The 11371-nt window shown below is 41.9% G+C and overlaps 1 pseudogene; it reads right to left on the reverse strand.

Annotated features, from left to right (window-relative positions):
• Positions 1-4839: 4839 nt before the first annotated feature.
• Positions 4840-4948, reverse strand: LOC116971651 (annotated as a pseudogene).
• Positions 4949-11371: the final 6423 nt, after the last annotated feature.

Below are 11371 nucleotides of genomic sequence, written 5' to 3' on the forward strand. Positions count from 1 at the left end.
ATGGCAGATGCAGTATAATGTGGATAAATGTGAGGTTATCCACTTTGGTGGCAAGAACAGGAAAGTAGACTATTATCTGAAAGGTGGCCGATTAGGAAAAGGGGAGATGCAAAGAGACCAGGGTGTCATGGTACACCATTCATTAAAAGTAGGCATGCAGGTGCGGCAGGCAGTGAGGAAAGCGAATGGTATGTTAGCATTCATAGCAAAATAATTTGAGTATAGGAGCAGGGAGGTTCTACTGCAGTTGTGCAGGGCCTTGGTGAGATCACACCTGGAGTATTGCGTACAGTTTTGGTCTCCTAATCTGAGGAAAGACATTCTTGCCATAGAAGGAGTACAGAGAAGGTTCACCAGACTGATTCCTGGGATGTCAGGACTTTCATATGAAGAAAGACTGGATAGACTCGGCTTGTACTCGCTAGAATTTAGAAGATTGAGGGGGGATCTTATAGAAACTTACAACATTCTTAAGGGGTTGGACAGGCTAGATGCAAGAAAATTGTTCCAGATGTTGGAGAAGTCCAGAACAACGGGTCACAGTTTAAGGATAAGGGGGAAGTCTTTTAGTACCGAGATGAGAATTTTTTTTGACACAGAAAGTGGTGAATCTGTGGAATTCTCTGCCACAGAAAGTAGTTGAGGCCAGTTCATTGGCCTGCACCTATTTTCTATGTTTCTAAGAGCACGAGGGAGAGTCCACAACTGTGATTCTTTTTTTAAAAATATTTTTATTAGAAGCAAACATATTATAAACATTTCATGTACATCAGTCGTACATTGTTAATATTATCAATTGTGGATTGGATCTGCTTCTAGTTTTTTTTTAAGATAGGAAGGAAGAGAGAAAGAGGAAAAAAAACCCACAAATGTCAAGATAGTAAAAAGAATGGAATGGTTTACTAATAATACATCTTCGGAGATAGGTTCGTGGATTATAAAGTATAACTTTTCATCTAATCCTGAGTTCAAGCTTCGGTTAGGTTCCCGTGCTGGACCGATCTACCCCTTCAAATAGTCAATTAATGGAGACCATATTCTAACAAAATGTTCTTGTTTGTCCATTAAGACAAATCTGATCCTAAATGTGATTCTAAGCTGTGAATCAACTGAACTGCTAGTCTGCAATGTACTTGCATATAAATGATTTGTAAACCCTTGATGACAACAAAATGAGTTGTTTGGCAATTTGGTGGTGTGCACTCTGCTTGAAATGCAATAAAATTGAATTTGGTAGCCTGCACTCTACCTGAAGTGCTACAAAATTGACTTTGGTGGCCTGCACTCTGCCTGAAGTGCTACAAAATTGACTTTGGTGGCCTGCACTCTGCCTGAAGTGCTACAAAATTGACATTGGTGACCTGCACTCTGTCTGAGGTGCTACGAAATTGACTTTGGTGACCTGCACTCTGCCCGAAGTGCTACGAAATTGACGTTGGTGGCCTGCACTCTGCCCGAAATGCTACGAAACTGACTTTGGTGGCCTGCACTCTGCCCAAAGTGCTACGAAATTGACTTTGGTTGCCTGCACTCTGCCTGAAATGCTAAGAAATTGACTTTGGTGGCCTGGACCCTGCCCGAAATGCTACGAAATTGACTTTGGTGTCCTGCACCCTGATTGAAATGCTACGAGATTGACGTTGGTGGCCTGCATCCTGTCTGAAATATACAAAATTGATGTTGGTGGCCTGCACCTTGCCCTAAATGCTATGGAATTGACTTTGGTGGCCTGCACTCTGCCTGAAGTGCTACAAAATTGATATTGGTGGCCTGCACTCTGCCTGAAATGCTACAAAATTTACTTTGGTAGCTTCCACTCTGCCTGAAATGCTAAGAAATTGACTTTGATGGCCTGGACCCTGCCCAAAATGTTACGAAATTGACTTTGGTGTCCTGCACCCTGTCTGAAATACTACGAAATTGATGTTGGTGACCTGCACCCTGCCTGAAATGCTACGGAATTGACGTTGGTGGCCTGCACCCTCCCTGCCTGAAATGCTACAAAATTGACTTTGGTGGCCTGTTCCCTGCCTGAAATACTACGAAATTGACTTTGGTGGCCTGTACTCTGCCTGAAGTGCTACAAAATTGACTTTGGTGGCCTGCACTCTGCCTGAAATGCTACAAAATTGACTTTGGTGGCCTGCATTCTGCCTGAAATGTTACGAAATTGACTTTGGTGGCCTGCACTGCCTGAAATACTACGAAATTGACTTTGATGGCCTGCATTCTGCCTGAAATGCTACGAAATAGTAAGATTAAACGAGAACTTACCAGTTCGAAGTTTGATCTGTATTTTATGAGAAGTAACGTTGAGGGAATACATGAAGAACCCGCCAGTACGCACGTGTGTCATTCTTCAAAGCAGCGGAGTGAATCACAGATACCTGTAATGACTTAAGCATAGTAAGATTAGAGAAAAGATACCAGTTGTGTTTATGATCAAGGGTGGGAGCGGAGGGCATGTATTCCCTCAACGTTACTCCTCATAAAATACAGATCAAACTTCGAACTGGTAAGTTCTCGTTTAATCTTACTATTTTACTTCGGAGTCACGTGAGTGACTACATGAAGATTTCAAAGCTCTGTGATTCAAGCCGTGGAACGAGTCCATCATCACGTCTGCCTTGGTTTTGGGGAGAATAGTGATAACATATTGAACATCAATATGATATATATAAATAACCATAAAGTTAATAATAATTGATAGCCCCTGTCTTTTGGGGTAAATTATGGTACAGAAACTTAACAATGTTTCTGAAAAATTCCAGTTTCCATTACTGGTTAGTTATAATCTTTAGAATGTTCTTTCCGATGGCCATCCTGCAGTCCTGAGGATTTTATCCATAGGAACCTCCAATTTAAATGCTGCCGACATTGCTGCAGCCTGGTGGAGTGAGATTTTAACCCAGTTAGTGTTTACACCAACTTTTGTCAATACTACGTTAGCCATTTAACTAGCCTGGCCTGTTATTCTTTAATGAGGCTGTCTGTCGTTGATGAGAAGTTCCTCTTCTGTGCCACTGATGGTCTGGGTTTGTTCCATGTATATTTGCAGATGTCTCACAACACAGTCAATCATCTGTAGGGTAGGCTCTAAAAAAAATAATTTTTTTTTTTAATTAATTTTTTTTTGTTATTTTAAGGCCTGCTGACCTCTGTCTGTTTAGTTCCCTAATTCCTGAATATAGAAGTGTAAGTTGCCAGGTGAACTGGTCAAGGTATCCAGCCTTAATTTGGTAGGGACTGAGTCCTTAGTGCCGTGACCTAAGCCATCAGCATGACAGTTTTGTAAAATGTCAAAAACTGTAATGACAGCGCTGTGGCTGTAGCCCAGTTCTTTAACAACGTTAAGACGATGCTGATGTCCCATATTTGGGAATACCTGGTCTTTGGGGAATTCCCATAAAAGGTGTCCCTCATAAGCTGTTGTTCCGTTCTCTTGCAATAGGTAAGTAGATGGGCCACTTCTGGCACAGTTGATGTCACTAATACTAAGCCCCTGTAGGTTAACAAAGCTTCCTAACAGGCTGGATGATGTATTATGGTTGCAACACATCTCCCATTAGTTTATGTATTTTAGACATTGTCTTTAGGTTGATTGTCTGTGGCCCGCTGTGATCATGTCCATTGCTCTGGCCGTCTGTTTTGGATGGTGCTGCATGGTTCTAATCTCATTCCCAGTACCATCTAGAACCATGGTTGGGTAGGTCAGTCGGGTACTATTAAAACACCAGACGCAGAGTCTCGTAGTATTTCCCTTAGTACCCCCCCCCTGATGAGGTTGCCAAATTGTGTTGGCCAGATTGTTACATGATGTAGATTCCCTTTCACCCATGTGGTTGATATGTGCTACCACAGTAGTGTTGTTAATTTATAATCTAATAACCTGTTTAATATATTCCAGAGCAACATGACTTTAGGCCATGAAAAAACACCCAACATTTCCAGGTAGTTATGCCCAGTGTTAGTAATAATGATGCTTGCTGTGTATTCCATCTTCCTCCACAGCTGGAGATGGAATTGGTAACACACCATCCTAGTGCATAGTATCCATATGTAGGACCATAGACTGGTTGCTGACAATGATAGGATTGGAGCAATGCCCAATGTTATCTTTCCACTATTTAGTTCCAATATGGCTTCTGTATGGCTTCATCATTCTATCGAAATGATCACCATTAATTTTAAGAGCTCATATTTTGGCCCTCTGTAAATCTTTATAATGTAAGGGTCTGAATTATGTGGCTGGAAACCATATGTTGCCAATATTCTTGCTACCAGTCTGATGGATGGTTTATCCTCATGTCAATGATTTTGCTGTATGCCTCTATTAAGGTTGTAACCTCTGTTGGCAAAGTTACTGACATGAGGAACTGAGTTAATGGTGAACCCCAAATAATCCCTTTAGTTTGAAGGCTTTAATTTTGATTTAATTGGATGGATAATGATCCTAGTTTCCAAATAATTGTTAAGTGGCTGTTACCATTTGTTCAGCCCGTCCTAAGTTTCCACACAATTAGTATGTCATCCAAAGAAGCCATTACCATTGTGTGGCAGGTTGTCATATTTTGTAAATAACCTAGGTGCTAATGTAAACACATTAGGTAGTGCTCTATACTGCTAGAGCTGAGCCATCCAATTAGATAAAAATAACGTCCGTGGTCACCTATTATGGGTACTGAAATTGTAAGCATCCTTTGAATCAATGCTTGCCATTTTCGTTCTTAAAACGAATATACTTAACAATAGAAAAGGTTTCTGTTCTTAAAACGAATATATCGTTTTATTTATTTTTCACTTTTTTTTATTTTTTTAATCTTTTTTATTTATTTATTTATTTATTTAATTTTATAATATATGGTCCCTAGATAAGGGACATATCAGACATTTAAACTGATAAGATCAGATATTATACTTGATCTTAGCCAAAAAGCCGAGATCTGATCTATGATTGATGCGTCAAGCGCCATATCTTATTTTGTTAGGAAGGGAATGCGTAGATAATAATTCTTCCCTTGCAATGCAGCTAAAACCCCATCTGTTGCTGATGTCCAGTGTCTGTATCCCATATGACATATTTGGTAATTGGTGATTATGTCTGGATACGAGTAGATCGGCATCTGGTGTTCCATATCGTGTAGAAACATCAGCAAATACTATAGCCCAATATCCATTTGGTGTTCTCCTCCAAATTCCTCTCTCGATATATCAGCTGGACTAGAAGATTATGTGTTGTAAAATTCTATTGTGTATCCCCGGATACTGTTTAAGATATGAGTGTCAATAAGTTATTTATTCGATGTCTTCTCGCACCAACCTCCTTGCTTCCTTCTGGTTTTACTGTTTTCTTCTGGATCCCCGAGGCCGTGTGTTGTGGGTGTACACATCTTCCAGCATAGGGGCGATACCTTTGAGGATGATGTTTGGACGTTTAGATGCGCTCCAGTTTGGCTTCATTGTCCAACTCCTTGACCTTCTAGATAGGTCACCCCCAAATAAAAAGATTTTGCTAGGAGGTTTCGGGTTTACACAGGCCCGCGTCAATCCCGGTTGGATGTAACCAGATGCATAAATTGATTAGTTTAGTACATTCAGGGATTTACAATCCCCGGTGGCAAGTGACAGCTATGGTGTCAGCTAATGTTTGCCCCTGCAGTAGATAGAAAACATATGGTCTATGCTGGCTTCTAACCTGGTTTGTAGATCTTTCCCAGTTAGCTTTACTCACAGCTGTACTGTTGTTCCCCCTGAAACATAGACAGACATTCCCGTGTGACTTCCCAGATGGGAATGGAATTTGTCAGTAAATTTTTGGACTGCTAAATCCTTCAGTCACAACATAAGTATTCCTGTATTTCTATCAGGAAAGGACCAATAATGCACTCTATGTACTTTGTGACTTAGAAAAGGCATCACCTCATTGTTACAGCTCTTACATCTGTTTACCTGTCCAGGGTTTGCCCTAGACTTGACCCCAGCACTCTTCTGACAGAAGAGTCTACTGGGGAGAGAGAAGCATGATTATAGCCCTATAGAAAAGGTGCTGCTTCCTTCTCCCTGAGTCTGTCTTTTTCTCAACCACTTCCCTGTAATAGTAGAAGTGAAATACAGCCCTGTATAAGGTGCTGCTATGGGACTTACCCACTGGAGGATTTCTTCTTGGACCTGCATCGCTGCAAAATGGTATGTTCTCGCAGGTGCAGGCCCCGCAGTGCCAATGCGATGCAGTGTACACGGTCACTGTGCTGCCTGTATCCCCGTTGGCCTGCGGTGCTCCAAAGCGCGGTGCAGTGCTCACAGCACTGAGCCGCCCGTACTGCCGTTAGCCTGCGGTGCTCCAACGCGGTTCAGTCCCTCGGGGAGCTGGCCGCTCGCAAACCGCAGGTATGGCAGTTTTAATGCGGTGCAGTGCTTCCCGCACTGTGCCGCTCCTTCTCTACTTGGGCCTGCGGTGCTCCAACGCGGTGCAGTCCTCTCGGGGAGCTGGGCGCTCGCAGCCGCAGGTCTGGTAGTTTTAAAAAACGCGGTGCAGTGCTTCCCGCACTGTGCCACTCCTTCTCCACTTGGGCCTGGGGTGCTCCAACGCGGTCCAGTCCTCTCGGGGAACTGGCCGCTCGCGACCCAGGCCCAGCGGCTCCAATGCGTACTCGGTGCTCTCGGGCACTGACCGCTTGCCACTATTTTTAGTGCTGTGGAAAAACCCAGCACCTCCCAGCCCCTCGGACCCATGTAGTATAGGTCCGTGGGGCTGTTGTCCGAGCCGTCGGAATGACGGCTCCAGAATGCTCCACCGCTGTTGCCGTCCTGCTGGAGCTGATGTCGGCTCCGGCTCCCGTTTAAGGGAGATAGTGGTGCCCCCGGCCGTTGCTGGCTGCCTGCAGTTCTGCAGACTCTCCCCAGCCAGTTTTCATCAGCCTGCCTGTAAAAAAGGTATGTCAAGAAACTAAGTTCTCCTACCTTACTTGTTGCAGGTTCAACCCTGCCGTTTGGGAGGAACGTCCTCCCCTCGTAATGACTTGTTCACAATGCGTGTAGCGATAATGACACACGTGCATACTGGCGGGTTCTTCATGTAGTCACTCACGTGACTCCGAAGTAAAATTGAATTTGGTGGCCTGCACTCTGCTTGAAATGGAATTTCAAGGAATGCCGTGAGTGAACTGCCAACCCACCAGCCCTGAGTGACTGTGCTGCCAGCCCACCAGCCCTGAGTATCTGTGCTGCCAGCCCACCAGCCCTGAGTGAACTGCCAGCCAGCCAGCTCTGAGTGACTGAGCTGCCAGCTCTGAGTGACTGAGCTGCCAGCCCACCAGGCCTGAGTGACTGAGCTGCCAGCCCAATAATCCATTCGGCCCACATTGTCTATACTACCCCTCTGGAACCCAGTCTCTTCAGCCCACAACACCCATACTAGTGCTCCAGAACCCCCCCCCCCCACCACCAATATTGGAATAGTTGGAGAGGAGGAATATTGCATTGGGGGACCAACCCTCCCGTGTGATCATGGGACCCAACAGGTCCCACTTAGTCTAGTATAATTGAAAAGAACGATATGTCAAACACAAATTATTCAAGTAAACAATGGTGTTGTAGCTTTTGAAATTGTTTTGTATTGAGTCACCTGCTATCTTTGTTCTTAAGAGTATAAACACTTGAAGTACTTTGAGTTCAAGGAGATGCTACTGAGCGGGTCTCTAAGAGAATGACAGCTTGTCATCACGGCTTCACATCTGCCAGCTCCAGAGTCTCCGCTGACTGAGTTCACAGTCACAACACCCAAGTTATGTACGTTTTGCCTATTCACATTATTATTTCCACACATGTACAAACTTATAGCACCGTAGTGTCTAAGTACAGAATATTTTATTATTTGGCACTGATAGCTTTCTGTCTAATACATGTCAGTCACCTTTCAAACAATTGTAATTTATGATATTAGAACCATATTTAGTTCAATAATGTGTTGATACATTGATACATTCGGTTGCCAAGCATGAGCGATTATATAGGGTGAGGTACAAGGATTTTATAATCCTGCTCGCTTCTGCAAAGCACTCAGTGGAAAATCTGAATTGAGGATAACATTTATTCGCAAATTATTAATGTGTACAAAGTTCACTCGCACATTGATCATGAGCTCAGCCTTAAGGTGAAGACTGCAACTAATGCGCCTTTTATTTATGCAGTGTTTTGTTTTGTTTATTTGAGGCATTGCCATATATTACATTTTGCAAAGTGTGCACCTGTCAGCAATTCTGTTGCTGTTGGCAACTACATTGCCATTGGGAGATTGCAATAGTGCTAATGCATATAAATGCATATAAATGTCCAATAGCCTTTCTGTTACAGCATTGACTTGTGCTGTTTCTCTTAATTTAAGAAGTTTTAAATGTCTAGATCTAATCTTGACCTGTTCAGCTGCTGGCAAAATGTCACCACCTTCGGAAACATTAAAAAAAATAACTCACTGCTTTCTTACTTGTTTCCAAATGTTATTCCTCCATCATACTATAGCTCTGCTTTGAAATCACAAAGAATTCCTTCACTAATCCTTTGTTTCTTTCCCCCCTCCTCCTTTTAAGGTCATAAGGTCATAAATGATAGGAGTAGAATTAGGCCATTCGGCTCATCAAGTTTACTCCACCATTCAATCATGGCTGATCTATCTCTCCCTCCTAACCCCATTCTCCTGCCTTCTCCCCAAAACTTCTGACACCTGTACTAATCAAAAATCTATCTATCTCTGCCTTAAAAAGATCCACTGACTTGGCCTCTACAGCCTTCTGTGGCAAAGAATTCCACAGATTCACCACCCTCTGGCTGAATGAATTTCTCCTCATCTTCCTAAAAGAACACCCTATAATTCTGAGTCTATGACCTCTAGTCCTTGACTTTCCCACTAGTGGAAACATCCTCTCCACATCCACTCTATCCAAGTCTTTCACTATTCTGTATGTTTCAATGAGGTTCCCCCTCATTCTTCTAAATTCCCCCTCTTCTAATATCTCTTTACATGGCTCAGACGGATCTATTTTTTTTGTTCACAAATAATGTTCCTATGAGCCCCACCTCACAAAATAGTTAATATATTAGCAACATAAATGAGAGCTGTCATTTTAGGCATGGGCTCATGAACAGCTGGACTAATACCGCCCAAACAGGATCCTCATAGCCATCAAGGAGAGATTTTCATTCCATGAGACAGCTGCAATAATAAAAGGACAGTCCAACATCGCACTTCCCTAGAAAGTCCCATCACATAAATACGATGTGCTAGCAGGCAAATAGAATGCCATTGCCAGCTATTTCAGTATTCTCTTTCTCTGTTCTTGACCTCTGAGAAACTAAGTTTAAATCAATGATAATAATGGTTCTCTACTGCTGATAACTGGGAACTCTATTCCAGGCAATATCCTGCAATTGACAGTGAACACATGTCCGCTCCAGAAAAATTGTCTTGTCATCTAATTCCAGATTCTAATCTCATAAACAGTCTACTGAGTGTGAAAGGCGCACATGGTAGTGGGAAAGCATTTATTTTTTAAATCGCACTGACAATAAAAATAATTCTTATTTCATTTCCTTGAAGCAATCTGAAAAACCGGCGACATTGTGTCATATTTCCCAGGAGTAGTTTTTCCATGTGATTGCACAAAACGAGGTGCCCCACATGAGTGAACATCAACCAGTAAGATATAAAAAGCATTTCAAACTAAATGTGAGGGTGTATTTCTATGAGAAAAAAATTACAATAGAGCTCAAAATTATACCTAAAGTATAGTGTAGAAAGAATTTGCATACCTATAACACATTCTCTGAACCTCACATATCCCGAGGTGCTCTATGATCAATGAAGGACTGTAGTCAACTCTGTAACTTAGAAACAAGGCTGTCAGTTTGAACTCGGCATGATACCTGCTGAAGAAACAATGAAAGACTTGATCCGTTGTCTTCAAGATCTAGAGAAATGGGATTCCTGGCATAAATGAAAGGAAATATTCAAACGCTAAGGAATATCAAATTGTTCACTATCTGGTTTAATGGAGAAAAATAAAGCCATGAAACATTTTTTTCTACACAATTTCCCTGAATGTAGACACAACACAGATTTAACCTGAGAGATAAAGCACAGCATAAATAATGCTTGATCAAACCTCTCTAGGCTGTTTATGCATCTTCACACTTCCTCCAACTATTCAAAGCCTGATGACCTTCAGGAAACATCCCACGTTTCCTATGTTCAGCCAGAAGCCCACAAACCATTAAGGCCCACTGAATATTTAATCAAGGTTTCATCTTGTATTGTTCCCTGAAAACATCAGTCTCAATCTATTTCATTCTTTTTGAACGAGTTGGATAGTATTCTGTTTAACACCAAACTTCAAACTATTAGACCTCTCAAGATGTTTTGTTTTACATTTCACACTGATTTTCAACAACCCCTACCTTTAGCAATATCCCAAATTCTTATCCACACAATTATCACCAAGTTTCAAAGGTCAATTCTGCATAAATATATAACATAAAATGTTCCCATTCACATCCTGTCCCCATTCAAATGTTAGCTTATCCTGGGATGCTTGCACTGTTGCCCTTGTGTATAAGGGCCTTCTTGCTTTGACATGCCCAGCTGTGGTGCTCCATTCATCTCTATATTTCATCTATATATGCTCCTCAGTCTTGGCTCCTCGGTGCTTCTCGCCTCAGCACAAATTTTGATGTCAGACCTTTTACTATCTGTTGACGCCATTCTTTTCCCCATGTATCCAAACATCTTCAAATCCTTCATTTTCATTCTACAGTGATGAAATTCCTGTTCATTATCCTCTTCCTCACATCAGCCTGCTTTCCATTTCTTTGTAAAAGATCTTGGAGTAGTTTTGACGATAAAGATTGTGTTTGTAATTTACTCAGCTCCAAAGTACTCTGCTGGCTCTGAAACTCTGATGTCTTGAGCTTTTGAAAGGCTATATTAAAATGAAAGTTCTTGGTTCCTTTTTAATATTAATTCTCCACTCAAATGTTAACTGAGTTTTTCCAGCATTGTATTAATTCCACATATTTTACATTAAAGATGCTAGTTGGAAAGTTTATGTATTAAATAATAACATTTATCCTTTCATTCCTTGGCAAGCTGGTTCCAGTTCATCATTTTGTGCAATGTCGTATCCTGGTCAAAGACAAGATAATTAGTATACGTGTTCTTGTGGTTTAAATACATTAAAGGTTGTTGCAGATGTGTAGGTAGCAGGGCTGCTAAATATTTACTACCTTGAGAATTGAAGGGCAAAGATCCATTCCTTGGAAAGATCTTAGTGCTGAAAATTGTCTCAACACCATGAATAAAGGGACAATGCTGGCGACCCAG

This window comes from Amblyraja radiata, chromosome 3 (genome assembly GCF_010909765.2).
Source record: "Amblyraja radiata isolate CabotCenter1 chromosome 3, sAmbRad1.1.pri, whole genome shotgun sequence".
NCBI lineage: Eukaryota > Metazoa > Chordata > Chondrichthyes > Rajiformes > Rajidae > Amblyraja > Amblyraja radiata.